The sequence below is a fragment of the Bison bison genome, unplaced genomic scaffold, assembly GCF_000754665.1.
Source record: "Bison bison bison isolate TAMUID 2011002044 unplaced genomic scaffold, Bison_UMD1.0 scf7180017864294, whole genome shotgun sequence".
Classification (NCBI taxonomy): domain Eukaryota; kingdom Metazoa; phylum Chordata; class Mammalia; order Artiodactyla; family Bovidae; genus Bison; species Bison bison.
Genome location: NW_011494866.1, coordinates 1,581,787 through 1,595,783, shown reverse-complemented (window position 1 = coordinate 1,595,783; position 13,997 = coordinate 1,581,787).

Below are 13,997 nucleotides of genomic sequence, written 5' to 3'. Positions count from 1 at the left end.
CAATCTTGATTCCAGCTTGTGCTTCTTCCAGCCCAGCGTTTCTCATGATGTACTCTGCATATAAGTTAAATAAGCAGGGTGACAATATACAGCCTTGACGTACTCCTTTTCCTATTTGGAACCAGTCTATTGTTCCATATCCAGTTCTAACTGTTGCTTCCTGACCTGCATATAGGTTTCTCAAGAGGCAGGTCAGGTGGTCTGGTATTCCCATCTCTTGAAGAATTTTCCACAGTTTAATGTGATCCACACAGTCAAAGGCTTTGGCATAGTCAATAAAGCAGAAATAGATGTTTTTCTGGAACTCTCTTGCTTTTTCGATGATCTAGCAGATGTTGGCAATTTGATCTCTGGTTCCTCTGCCTTTTCTAAAACCAGCTTGAACATCTGGAAGTTCACGGTTCACATATTGCTGAAGCCTGGCTTGGAGAATTTTGAGCATTACTTTACTAGCATGTGAGATGAGTGCAATTGTGCAGTAGTTTGAGCATTCTTTGGCATTGCCTTTCTTTGGGATTGGAATGAAAACTGACCTTTTCCAGTCCTGTGGCCACTGCTGAGTTTTCCAAATTTGCTGACATATAGCATGCAGCACTTTCACAGCATCATCTTTCAGGATTTGAAATAGCTCAACTGGAATTCCATCACCTCCACTAGCTTTGTTCATAGTGATGCTTTCTAAGGCCCACTTGACTTCACATTCCAGGATGTCTGGCTCTGGGTGAGTGATCACACCATTGTGATTATCTTGGTCATGAAGATCTTTTTTGTACAGCTCTTCTGTGTATTCTTGCCACCTCTTCTTAATATCTTCTGCTTCTGTTAGGTCCATACCATTTCTGTCCTTTATTGAGCCCATGTTTGCATGAAATGTTCCCTTGTTATCTCTAATTTTCTTGAAGAGTTCTCTAGTCTTTCCCATTCTGTTGTTTTCCTCTATTTCTTTGCGTTGATTGCTGAGGAAGGCTTTCTTAACTCTCCTTTTCCCATCCAAGCCATGCAAGACCAGCTCATTTCCTTCAGTAGCACTAAGGCTTTGAACTTGTATGTTTCTATTTGCATTAATATAAAGAGCTCCTCTGTTATCAAATCTTACCATCTTTTCAGGAAGATAAGAATCAACCTTATGGTGGTGGATTAGAGTAAGGGATATCAGTATAAACTTGTTTTCCTACATACACATAGATAGATACTGAAATGAAAATATAGATGTGCATGTACACTTTGTCTGTATATACACATATATTCCACAGATGTTAACATTAGGGAATGCTCAATGGAGTTATGTGGGGAATCTCTTTACTATTTTTGCAACTTTCCTGTAAGTTTAAAGTTATTTCAAAATAAAGAAAGAAAGGAAAATGGAAAAGCTTTGAGTCCATATGCCATGTAAAAATGTTTCTAACAAACTGAAAAGCTTATTGTGATTTAAGGTTTAAGTCAGCATGACCTTCACAAACCTCCCCAGAAATCATCTGTTCCTTTCCGCATAAGTCTTTATGGGGAAAATTATATCATAGAGGTTCAAGCCTCTATCTCTATTCAGAGATATTTTTTCTTATTCCAAATGGAATGAATTAAGAAAGATATTGGATGTGGAAAAGAAATTTGATCACACTATAAGAAGTAATTCCTCATTCCTTCTCTGCTGCATTCATAGGCTAGAATTTCACTAAGAATCCAACTGAGTCTCAGAGCAAGCATGCTAAGTAGTCATTCTTTCCCAGTAGCTGTGGAGAGAAGAACTTGGTTATAGTTGTGGGAGATGAGCAAACCTGCCTTGAGGCAGCAATACAGGAGTGGATTTTAAAAGGAGCTCATGCTTCCAAGACATAATTTTTTTCAGCATAAATAGAAAACCAATCACATAGAAATTGCAAGTATCCCAAAACTCTTACACTCAGGCTTCAAGTTCAGTAAATAATTGTGATATCTATCCTAGGAAAGGAATATAGTATAGCAAAGGAGTCTGAATTGAGAATCAAGAAAGACTCATGTAACCTCCAACCAGGTCAATAAATACCAGATGTGGCATGCTACAATGCCCACTATATACCTCTTTCTAATAATCACAAATACCCTTTCTCTGAAAGGGAGATGTATCCATATTGCTGTCTATAGTTACAATGTGTTAATTTTTAATTGATGCAAGGTTTCCCATTATATAACTATTTGCCATTGTTCAGTCAGGAAGGCGTGTATGACTCTTTGCAACCCCATGGACTGCAGCATACCAGGTTCCTCTGTCCTCCACTGTCTCCCAGAGTTTTCTCAAAATCATGTCCATCTCATCCTCTGCTACTCCCTTCTCTTTTTGCCCTCAATCTTTCCCAGCATCAGGGTCTTTTCCAATGAGTCAGCTCTTTGCATCAGGTGGCCAAAGTATTGGAGATTCAGCTTCAGCATCAGTCTTTCCAATGAAAATTCAGGGTTGGTTTCCTTTAGGATTGACTGATATGATCTTCAAACTAGTCCAAATACCATAGTTTATTTGCCCATTGTTGATGGATACTTGTCTATCATAAACTGTGTCACAAGTAATATTCTTTTGTTGCTGTCGTCTAGCCTCTAGGTTGTGTCCAACTCTCTTGTGATCCCATGGATTATAGCCCCACAGGCTCCTCTGTCCATGGGTTTTCCCAGGCAAGAATAATGGAGTGGGTTGTCATTTCCATCTCCAGGGGACCTTCCTGACCCAGGGATTGATCCTGTGTTTCCTGCATTGGCAGGCAGCTTCTTTACCTTTTAGCTTATTGCACACATGTAGCAATTTTTAAAATCTGACTTTTTGTTAGATTTTATGAAAATAAAAATCAACTAAATAAGGAAAGCAAAGCTGTTTGACCAAGAACTTGCTATAGCAAAGGAGTCAGCCACTGTTACTTGCATTTTGCCAAAGACTCAAACGCAGGCAGAGAAATGGGAAATGTTATAGTAGAAGAAAGAGGGCAGGCTACAGCTGTACCATTAGAGGCTGTTGGTGTGGGGAAGCTAAAGGGGTGTGTATCTGACTTTCTCTTGTTGGTCCAAAGTTGAAACTGGGGAGTATTAGGGAAGCCATCAGTTAACAATCAAGTCCTGATCATTTGGGGTCAATTATTACAGGAATCACTGTTTAGCTCCCTAGATTGTTACTAGAGATAGAAACCTGGCTTCCTACAAGGCCCCTTTATAGAAGGCTGGCTTTGGGGACTGGTTCTTGTAGATAAAAAGTTGATTTTCTGGGTAGTTCACTGCAGGTGAACTGAGTTCTACTTTTATATATGGTCTGGTCATTGTTTATTTGTATATTCAGTCTCACACTTTCGTGCTTTCTGTCAAGTTATCTGGTTATCTTGAGCTTCAGAGCATAATGAAAATATATTTCATATCATTTTGTTAAAGTGGAATAATATGTTGAATAACTATGTTGCTCTTTAACACATATGAATATTCTCTCTCTTTACATCTCTTTCAGTTCAATAGGTGTTTGACACTGTCTACCAGTGAACTTTAAGCAGCATTGCATGAAATGTACATGTTATAAAAAAATTCAAGCATTAAAGTACTGGAATGGTTATTTTGATATTCTTTCCAACTTCATGAATCCATGGTAGTGCTGTAGTATCCTTGTCTTCCCTGTAAGGATAAAGGTTCTTGGATGTGGACCAAGGACCTTGACCCAAGGTCATATAGCTACTATGCAGAACTAACATTTATATCTAGTTCTGATTCCAAAGTATATGCATAATTTTTTTCTTTCCTATTTATAAATGTCTCCCAATATTTTAGATATTTTCTTACCTTATCAAATCTCAGGAATACTTGTAAGATTATAATATGTTGATAGAAACTCATCAAAGAATTATAAATTATAATAAACAGTTTGAATACAGTAAGTAGCTAAAAATGATTTCACAACTGAATTGTTTCTAGCAATGATAAAAATTTGTATTTCTGATAAGTTGTTTTCAACTTTATAACCAATGAAAATAGAGAATTCAAGTTATTTTATATTTTATTTTGAGCACCATTTGACATGAAAATCCAATTTTATATATACCCATTGTAATAAAGAGAAGAAGATGAACCACCCAGTAATATGTTGATAGTCTTGAATTAAAGTATTCCAAACATCATTAATGCTTACATCTTGGAAAGATTATCACTTTTTAAAAAATAAAGGCTGTGGTTGTTTAATTTACTTTGAGGAAATTTAATTCTGCTTATTTCACTCAGTTATAATTTAAGAACCTCAAGAGTTTGTTTTATTTTCTCTTTTAGCCACAGAATCTGTTTTTTCATAACTAAGTTATTCAAAATAAATGTCATTGCATTTTAAATAATAAATATTTCTTAGGATAATATTATAGATAAATAATGAATGGAAATATTTCTTTCGCTATTCTTTTCATAAGAACACCTATTAGCATTTCCTCAAGGATCTTTTAGGAAGTACTATTATATTAAAACTACAGGGACTAAGCACTCAGCAAAAGTGACAGGATGCATTGAAATTTTCCAGCTTTGCCATGCTTTTCATAGCTAAGATTTCACTCTCCTATTATCTGACTAGTTGTCTCTGAGAAGTTGGATTTTAAAAATAGCACTAAATTAAAAAGAAAGAAGCATTCAATATTTGAAAATATTCCAACTGGAACATTGACATATTTATACATTCAACATAGCATAGTGCTGAAGTTAGCTGATATTTATCATGGAGGGTTTTCCCCACCTCCACTTTTAGAAAATAGTTGTGTGAAAGCTGATCCATGGAAATTATAAGGCATGGGATTACGGACTTCTTTATATGGCTTAGTAAAACTTGCCACCTTATTACTGTCCTTTCAGAAAAGTCTCCGCTAGCTTCTGTCCAGACCTGTGGAATCAGGCTGGCCTTGTTCCAGTCACTTCCTTAAAAAACCTAGCAAAGGCTACAGCTCAAAAAGTTTTATACTGTTACAAGAAACACATTTACAACATAAAGGTATAGAAAGAATGAGAGTAAATGGATAGAAACAAATATACCATGCAAATACTAGCCAAAAGAAAATCAGTGTAGCTATTGTAATATCAGACAAGATCTTTAACAAAAGAATTTCTAGGAAAAGGGTCATCTCAAAATGATTAAAGATTTAATTTTTGAAGAAGATATAATTTTAATTTTTATACAAATAGTAATGCAGATTTAGCTAATAACACACTCAAACTAAGATAAAATAAAAATCATTTAACAAAACAATAAAAGCCAAGTTCTCAATGAATATTTGAAAAATATAAATGAAAACTTGATTTAATTGACATATAAAATACTATACTACAAACTTTAGAATATATGGTTTTTTCAGTTGCTGAAGGACAGCAAATAAAGAATCTATCAATGTATGGTAAAAACCACTACAATATTGTAAAGTAATTAGCCTCCAACTAAAATAAGTAAATAAAAAGAATCTATCTGCCTGCAATGCAGGAGACACAGGATATGTGGGTTTGAACACTGGGTTGGGAAAATCCCTTAGGGGAGGAAATGGTAACCCATTCCATTATTCTTGCCTGGTAAATCCCATGGACAGAGGAACCTGGCAGGCTACAGTCCAAAGGGTCACAGAGTCAGACACATCTGAGTGACTGAATGCGAAGGAGCATTTACAATAACTTATCAGTTCTATATCATCAGGCAAATCTTAGCACATTTCAATGGACTGACATGAAGTGTGTGTCTTTTAACCAAAATACAATTAAAATAGAAATCAAAGATTTAAAAAAAGATAGAACAAAAATCCTCACTTTTTAAAATTAAGAAATGTGTTTTAAAATGATCTATTGACCAATAAAATAAACATGAAAGTTAAAACATATGTTTAACTGAATGCTAACACAAGCATGACATTTCAAAATCTATGGAATACAGAGAAAGCTGTTCTTAGAGGGAAATTTATCTTTAAATTCATGTAAGAGAAAACAAATGAGACAGAAAAATAAATGAATTTTAGCTCATCTGTCTCAAAAAGTTTTATTTAATAACAGCAAGTTAATTTCAAATAAAGTAGAATGAAAAACATAGAAAATATGGAAAAAAAACATAGAAAATATGGATACCAATGAAATAAATCTACTGTACAAAGGACCCCAAAATAGTCAAATGTTTATTGTTGGAAGAGGCTAATAAAATTGTTAATCCTTGCTGCAATTAACAAGGAAACAAAAAAGCAAGAAGGAAAATAGACTTGTTTTACTTTAATGAGTGTAAAGATGAAATATGGGTAGAGTGAATAAAAGATTTTTACCATGGGCAGCATCTCTGCAAGTGCGGCTAAGCAAGTGTTTGCACTTTGCAAAGGAGTGGTTTAGAAATGATCTACTTTTTTTCCACAGGGATTTACTATACCAGCTGGATTTTTCCTTTGAGACTACTTATAAAACTCTCAATTGCTGATAAGAAAATAGGTATTTTATCTTCTAATTTTCTTGAGATCCAAAATCACTGCAGATGGTGATTTTCACAGCCATGAAATAAAAAGATGCTTGCTCCTTGGAAGAAAGGTTATGACCAACCTATATAGTGTATTAAAGCAGACACATTACTTTGCCAGCAAAGATCCATATAGTCAAAGCTATGGTTTTTCCAGTCATCATGTATGGATGTTAGAGTTGAACCATAAAGAAAGTTGAACATTGAAGAACTGATGCTTTTGAACTGTGGTGTTGGAGAAGACTCTTGCAAATCCCTTGGACTGCAAGGAGATCAAACCAGTCAATCCTAAAGGAAATCAGTCATGAATATTCATTGAAAGGACTAACGGTGAAGCTGAAGCTCTAATACTTTGGGCACCTGATGTGAAGAACCAACTCTTTGGAAAAGACCCTGATGCTGGGAAAGAATGAAGGCAGTCAGAGAAGGGAACAACAGAGGATGAGATAATTGGATGGCATCGCTGATTCAACGGACATGAGTTTGAGCAAGTTCTTGGAGTTGGTGATGGACAGGGAAGCCTGGCGTGCTGCAGTCCATGGGTGAAAAAGAGTCAGACACGACTGAGCAACTGAACAATAACAACTAATGTACTAACACAATGCAAAACATAGCCTCTTTTCCTCCTTGAAGTTCTATAGAAAGATAGACAAAAACTCCTTAACTCTCTGTCAAGTGAATTGAACCAAAACACTTGAATTTCTCTCTATGTTTACAATAGGCAGGAGAATGTGATTTATTTTTTCTCATATGTTTTGTAGTTTGTAATGAAATCAAGCAAATACGAAAACACACTAGTATGAATATATTTACTTTTGTGCCCAAAGAATTTAAAGAAACAATGATTTCTAAAGTCTTTAATTAATAACCCAAATACCTGTACATCTATCCCCAAATATTTGTATTTTACATAAAGGAATTGGATAGATCTTATGCTTGAATTTTGAGTGTTGTTGTGTTTTATGTCCAAATATTATAGACTCTGAAACTGGGCAGTAAAAGAGATGGAAAGACAAAAATACAATAGTAAACACTGTTAGTGAACCTTAAAGGTTTCCCTATTGGCTTATCAAATCAGGTGTACATTATCATTCTGATATTCTAAACATTCCACAAAATATTCCTAACCCCTTTCTCACTCTTAGGTACTATTTCCAGTTACAAGAATCTTAACAACAATCAGACTATTCCATGCTCCCAACATATACTATCTTGGACATTCCTGGGATATCTTTGCTCAGACAGGTCATGATGAAACTTTGTTATCTTCCAATTCTTCTCCATAATCTCTCTTCTTAATTCCTTAACAAGATATAATTTTCCAGCTCAGCAACACCGTAACATCTTTCTTGTATTTCTTGTGTAACTGTTTGCTTTTTTGAAAATTGGACAGCATCATTGAGAATTCTCTAATTTCTAATTTCTTAAGGGCTGAACTGTATTTTTAGGATATTTACGTATTTATTTTCCTGACTTTCATTGAATTGAATCAAGTTGTTTGGAACTAAAGAGATAGTAAATAAGAACTGAGAAAATGGGAGATGATGAGGAAGAAAAGCTTTGAAAAAAACATGCTGGCTGGTTGAAAGGAGGATGGAGTTTGCCTGGTGTGAAGGAGAGTGAGAAAGAAGAGTTCAGCCTTAGCTGTTTTCTGGCTTCTCTCACGCATACCAAATCTAAAAAAAGAATTGAAAGAACCTGAATTTTGGAGTCACAGAATATTGGCTTGAACAAAGTATCTTCCTGAAAACTTGGTTTCTGTATTTGTAGAAGAGATTCTACAAATAAATTCTTTATTTAATTCTGTATATATGACCTTAATGAAATAATTACATAAAAATGTTCAGTTAATTGTTATAGAAATCTTGATTTTAATTTTTTGTCTGGTGGTTGAAGGAGGAATATATTTGATGTTGAGGGGAGACATTTTCTAATAAAAGTTATACAATATAAGTAGACATATTATGAATAAAAATAATAATATTAGTATAGCTAGCATCTATCAAACTCAAGTGTCAAACATTGTAGTAAGGTTTTCACACAAATATGTCATTAATTCTCATAATAATTCTATTCTATTCCTACTGTAGAGAGGAAGAAACTGAGGTACTGGGAATTCAACTTACCCAGGGCTCTCAAGCTTAGAGGTGATGCTCTAACCACTCACTTTCTGGCATTACCTCACCAGAGGCAACACTGAGATGAATTTACTTTTACCTAGAAAAGTTATGGTGAAAATACTTCTTGGAAAAAACATTTCTTTCTCTGAAAAACCCAGCTTCAAATGAAGGTAGTTAGTAGTAGAATCAGAGCCCAAGTTAAAAAAGACTGTTTTCCCCTCTTAAGTATCAAATTATAAACATTATGGTAAATCTAATTGAATACAGTTCAGGGCCTTTTTGCTTCTTTCCAATTTAGTTGTAATGAGCGTACATCAAATTAAATCTATAAGGAAAGGAGACCTAGCCAGACCCAAAGTATGGTTTCCACAGGATATAATACAAAAACCTGTATATTTTAAAATTATGTTGTGGTTCAAAGTATTTGAACTGTACGTAGATTTTTGACCACCAGCATTGTTGAGAAATTGCTAAGACTGCAGAAAGGGAATTGTGTGTACTGCAGAGAAATCTGGCAATTAAAGATGAAGTACATACTGGGACCCATTGCTCAGTGATTGCACAATCACAGAACAGAAAAGGAGTCCTCTCCCAAGAGACTTTCATCTTAACAGCATTTGCTGTATCTGCACCTACCCTTACATCATCTGTCTAGCCAGTGCAGATGTTCCCACCCATCAACATATTCAAAAAGAAAGAGTTAAACAGCCAGAGAGAATCCACATGATAAACAATCATTAGTGGTCTATGTGGGTAGGGAACATTCATAGTCAGAGTTTTTATTTGTTTGTTTTTGGTGTATGTTGCTGATTTTCCTTCGAAACACGCCTTATTCAGTTTCAGTGGTATGCTTGTCTTCTTAGCTCTTGCCAAAAAACATTAAGCAGCAAATGTATAATAATAGTTTTGTTCTTTTGTGCCCCTGGAATGGATCTTGGTCTTAAGTAGGAGAGCAGTGCTGGGCCCTAAAATTCTTTGATTATAGCGGCATAATTTTTCTCCCTGGCAATTTCCAGTCTGGGAAGAGTCAGCTGACAGTTAACAGTAGATGAAGTGGACTGAAAAAGTCAACAGATAACAGCAAGGTAACCCAGAGTTAAAAACAGCTGGGGTTCTCTAATGCACCTAGGCTGGAGGGGCCAAGGAAGAAGGTGGTAAACTGGTGCCTGGGGTTCAGGGTCTCCTAGCAGAAGCTGGAATCACGAGGGAGGGGAGCGAGATCAGCGAAGAGATGCAGACAGAGCCAGAGATGGTTTACAGGGTAAGGAAGGAAGAGGGAAATAGCTGGCTTCATTCTTGCATCTCCTGTCACTATCTCCCATTAGCAAAAAGCCAGCAGACACGTAACCTGGTTATTACAGTCTGCAAGCGTTAGCCTTGTTTCAATGTCAAACAGCCCATGGGAAGAGTGAGGGACTGATCAGAGGATAAGAAACCCAGAATTGGCAAAGGAAGTAGAAATAGACGGAAAAGGAGGGCTTTGGAGTGGCTTAGATCAAAGAAGCAGCAGAGAAAATAGAACGATTTGAGGTATATTTAGATTAAAAAGAAATAAAACTTAGCATGACTTAGTGACAGATTAGGTTTGAGAATTAAGGGAAAAGAAAGTGCTGTGAACAATTTCAACCATTTTCATAGTTTGGGTTAGTTTTATAATTTCTGCAGAACGGTAAGTCTGCCACTTAAAATAATCCCTGTGTGTTTAATCAAACTGTTCCTCCAGTTATTAATAAGTAAGAAAGAGTCATCAGCAGTTGGCTAGAAGTCAGACGACAGAGAAGGAAGGAGATTGGCTGATGCCGTGGGTTGCCATGGTTATTGTTGTTGGTTATTGTCATCAGGAGGCACAGGAGAGAACAGAAAGTTATATAACCAAGGAACAGAGGATTTATAGGATAATACAGCCTCTGGATATCATTTGAGGCTGAAAAGAAGTATTGTTTTACAATATTGAATTACAAAGACCAACTCTCTGGAGAAATGAGAAGGCTACTATAGCAAGCAGTTCTGGTAATAACTGCCAGAAGTGGATGTATAATATGTGAAAAATACTTTAAGAATTTCTACAATAAGCCAATTAGCCAGTCCAAATACAGGATTTTAAATTCGAACTATTAGAACAAAGATGGAGACTAAGATGTGGTGTATCAGAACAAATGTGGAGGCTATGATGTGGTATAGAGGAACTCATGAGCCAAGACATGAATGACCACAGACTCATCTCATGCAGTTGCCACTGCATTTAAGGGGGGACATGAGGGACCCGTAGTCACTAGGCCTGCCCTTGGCAGCTATTGCTGTAAACCATCAGCAAAGAGCTAGAAGCTTGACATCAAACGCCTTGGTTACCATTAGTTTATAAAATTTTAACTTTAGTAATAATGTAAGAAAAAGAAAAAGAGATCAATGTCATTAATAATAATCCAATTCCATAATGATAAAGTATTTCTTTGGCCCAATGAAGAAGAATTACTTAAGTGTTTACCATAGTTTCTCTTGCCTGGAGAGTCCCATGGATGGAGGAGCCTGGTGGGATACAGTCCACGGGTCGCAAAGAGTCGGACATGACTGAGCGACTTCACTTCACTTCACTTTACCATATGTAAGGCTTTGTGCTAGTTCTTGAAAAGACTACAGAGAAATATAGGGCATGTTGTAGCACAATCACAGGATCCTTTCATTTTTAATTTTAGTAGCACAATTAATTAGCTCCAACAACGCTGAATTCCAAGCAAATTCACTTTCCTGGTACATACTGACATTTTGCATATACAAAAATCTCTAAATTCATGGGGGAAATGTCCATATCAAGAACCATAAAAGGTTAATATATAAATATATACATCCCAGGATCTGAATAGATAATTATAAAGTGAACATTATCAAACTAAAATGGAATGAAAGTTTGATATAGACTACAGAGTTATGCATGCAGGTCAAGATGTATGGAAAGAGTAACATGGAAACTTACTATATGTAAAGTAGATACACAACAGGAATTTGCCCTATGGCTCAGGAAACTCACATAGGGGCTCTGCATCAACCTAGAGGGGTGGGATGGGGAGAGGGAGTGGGAGGGAGTTTCAAAAAGGGAAGGGAATATATATATATATATATATGGCTGATTCATGTTGAGGTTTGACAGAAAACAGCAAAATTCTGTAAAGCAATTATCCTTCAATAAAAAATAAATAAATTATAAAAAAGAAGCAACAGTTAGAACTGGACATGGAAAAACAAACTGGTTCAAAATTGGGAAAGGAGTATGTCACAGGTGTATATTGTCATCCTGTTTATTTAACTTAAATGCAGAGTACATCATGCAAAATGCAAGGTCGGATGAGGCTCACACTTGAATAAAGATTGCTGGGAGAAATACCAATAACGTCAGATATGTAGATGACATCACCCTAATGGCAGAAAGTGAAGAGGAACTGAAGAGCCTCTTGATGAAAGTGAGAGCTATGCTATGCTATGCTAAGTCACTTCAGTGTCCGACTCTGTGTGACCCCTAGACAGCAGCCCACCAGGCTTCCCCATCCCTGGGATTCTCCAGGCAAGAACACTGGAGTGGGTTGCCATTTCCTTCTCCAGTGCATGAAAGTGAAAAGAGAAAGTGAAGTCGATCAGTCGTGTCTGACTCTTAGCGACCCCATGGACTGCAGCCTACCAGGCTCCTCCGTCCATGGGATTTTCCAGGCAAGAGTACTGGAGTGGGGTGCCATAACCTTCTCCGTAGAAGATGGCAAAAGCTGGCTTAAAACTCAACATTCAAAAAACTGAGATCCGGTCTCATCACTTCATGGCAAATAGATAGCATCCAGTCTCATCACTTCATGGCAAATAGATGGGAAAACAATGGAAATAGTGACAGACTTTATCTTCTTGGGCTCCAAAATTACAGCGGATGGTGACTGCAGCCATGAAATTAAATGATGCTCCTTGAGGAAAAAAAGCTGTGACAAACCTAGACAGAGTATTAAAAAGTGGAGACATCACTTTGCCTACCAAGATCCATCTAGTCAAAGCTATGGTTTTTCCAGTAGTTAAGTATGGTGTGAGAGTTGGACTATAAAGAAAGCTGAGGGCAGAAGAAATGATGCTTTCAAACTGTGGTGCTGGAGAAGACTCTTGAGAGTCCATTGGACAGCTAGGAGATCAAACCAGTCAATCCTAAAGGCAATCAACCCTGAATATACATTGTAAGGAATGATTCTGAAACTCTAATATTTTGGCCACCTGTTGGAAAGGGCTGACTCATTGGAAAAGACCCTGATGTTAGGAAAGAATGTAGGTAGGAGGAGAAGGGGACGACAGAGGATGAGATGGTTGGATGGCATCACTGACTCGGTTGACATGAGTTTGAGCAAGCTCCAGTAGTTGGTGATGGACAGGGAAGCCTGTTGTGCTGCAACCCATTAGGTGGCAAAGAGTCAGACACAACTAAGTGACTGAACAACAGCAACAGAGTTACTAAACAGTTTGTACCAGTTCAGTTCAGTTCAGTCGCTCAGTTGTGTCTGACTCTTTGTGACCCCATGAATTGCAGCATGCCAGGCCTCCCTGTCCATCACCAACTCCTGGAGTTCACCCAAACCCATGTCCATCAAGTCAGTGATGCCATCCTACCATCTCATCCTCTGTCATCCCCTTCTCCTCCTGCCCTCAATCTTTGCCAGCATCAGGGTCTTTTCAAATGAGTCAGCTCTTCACATCAGGTGGCCAAAGTGTTGGAGTTTCAGCTTCAACATCAGTCCTTCCAATGAACACCCAGGACTGATCTTTAGGATGGACTGGTTGGATCTCCTTACAGTCCAAGGGACTGTCAATAGTCTTCTCCAACACCACAGTTCAAAAGCATCAATTCTTCTGCCCTCAGCTTTCTTTATAGTCCAACTATCACATTCATACATGACCACTGGAAAAACCATAGCCTTGACTAGGCAGACCTTTGTTGACAAAGTAATGTCTCTGCTTTTTAATATGCTGTCTAGGTTGGTCATAACTTTCCTCCCAAGGCTGCTGCTGCTGCTAAGTCGCTTCACTCATGTCCGACTCTGTGCCCATAGATCACAGCCCATAGATGGCATAGACGGCAGCCCACCAGACTGCACCATCCCTCAGATTCTCCAAGCAAGAACCCTGGAGTGGGTTGCCATTTCCTTCTCCAATGCAGGATAATGAAAAGTGAAAGTGAAGTCATTTTGTCATGTCCAACTCTTAGCGACCAACAAACTGCAGCCTACCAGGAATAAGCGTCTTCTAATTTCATGGCTGCAATCACCATCTGCAGTGATTTTGGAGTCCAAAAAAATAAAGTCAGCCACTGTTTCCACTGTTTCCCCATCTATTTGACTTGAAGTGATGGGACCAGATGCCATGATCTTAGTTTTCTGAATGTTGAGCTTTAAGCCAAACTTTTCACT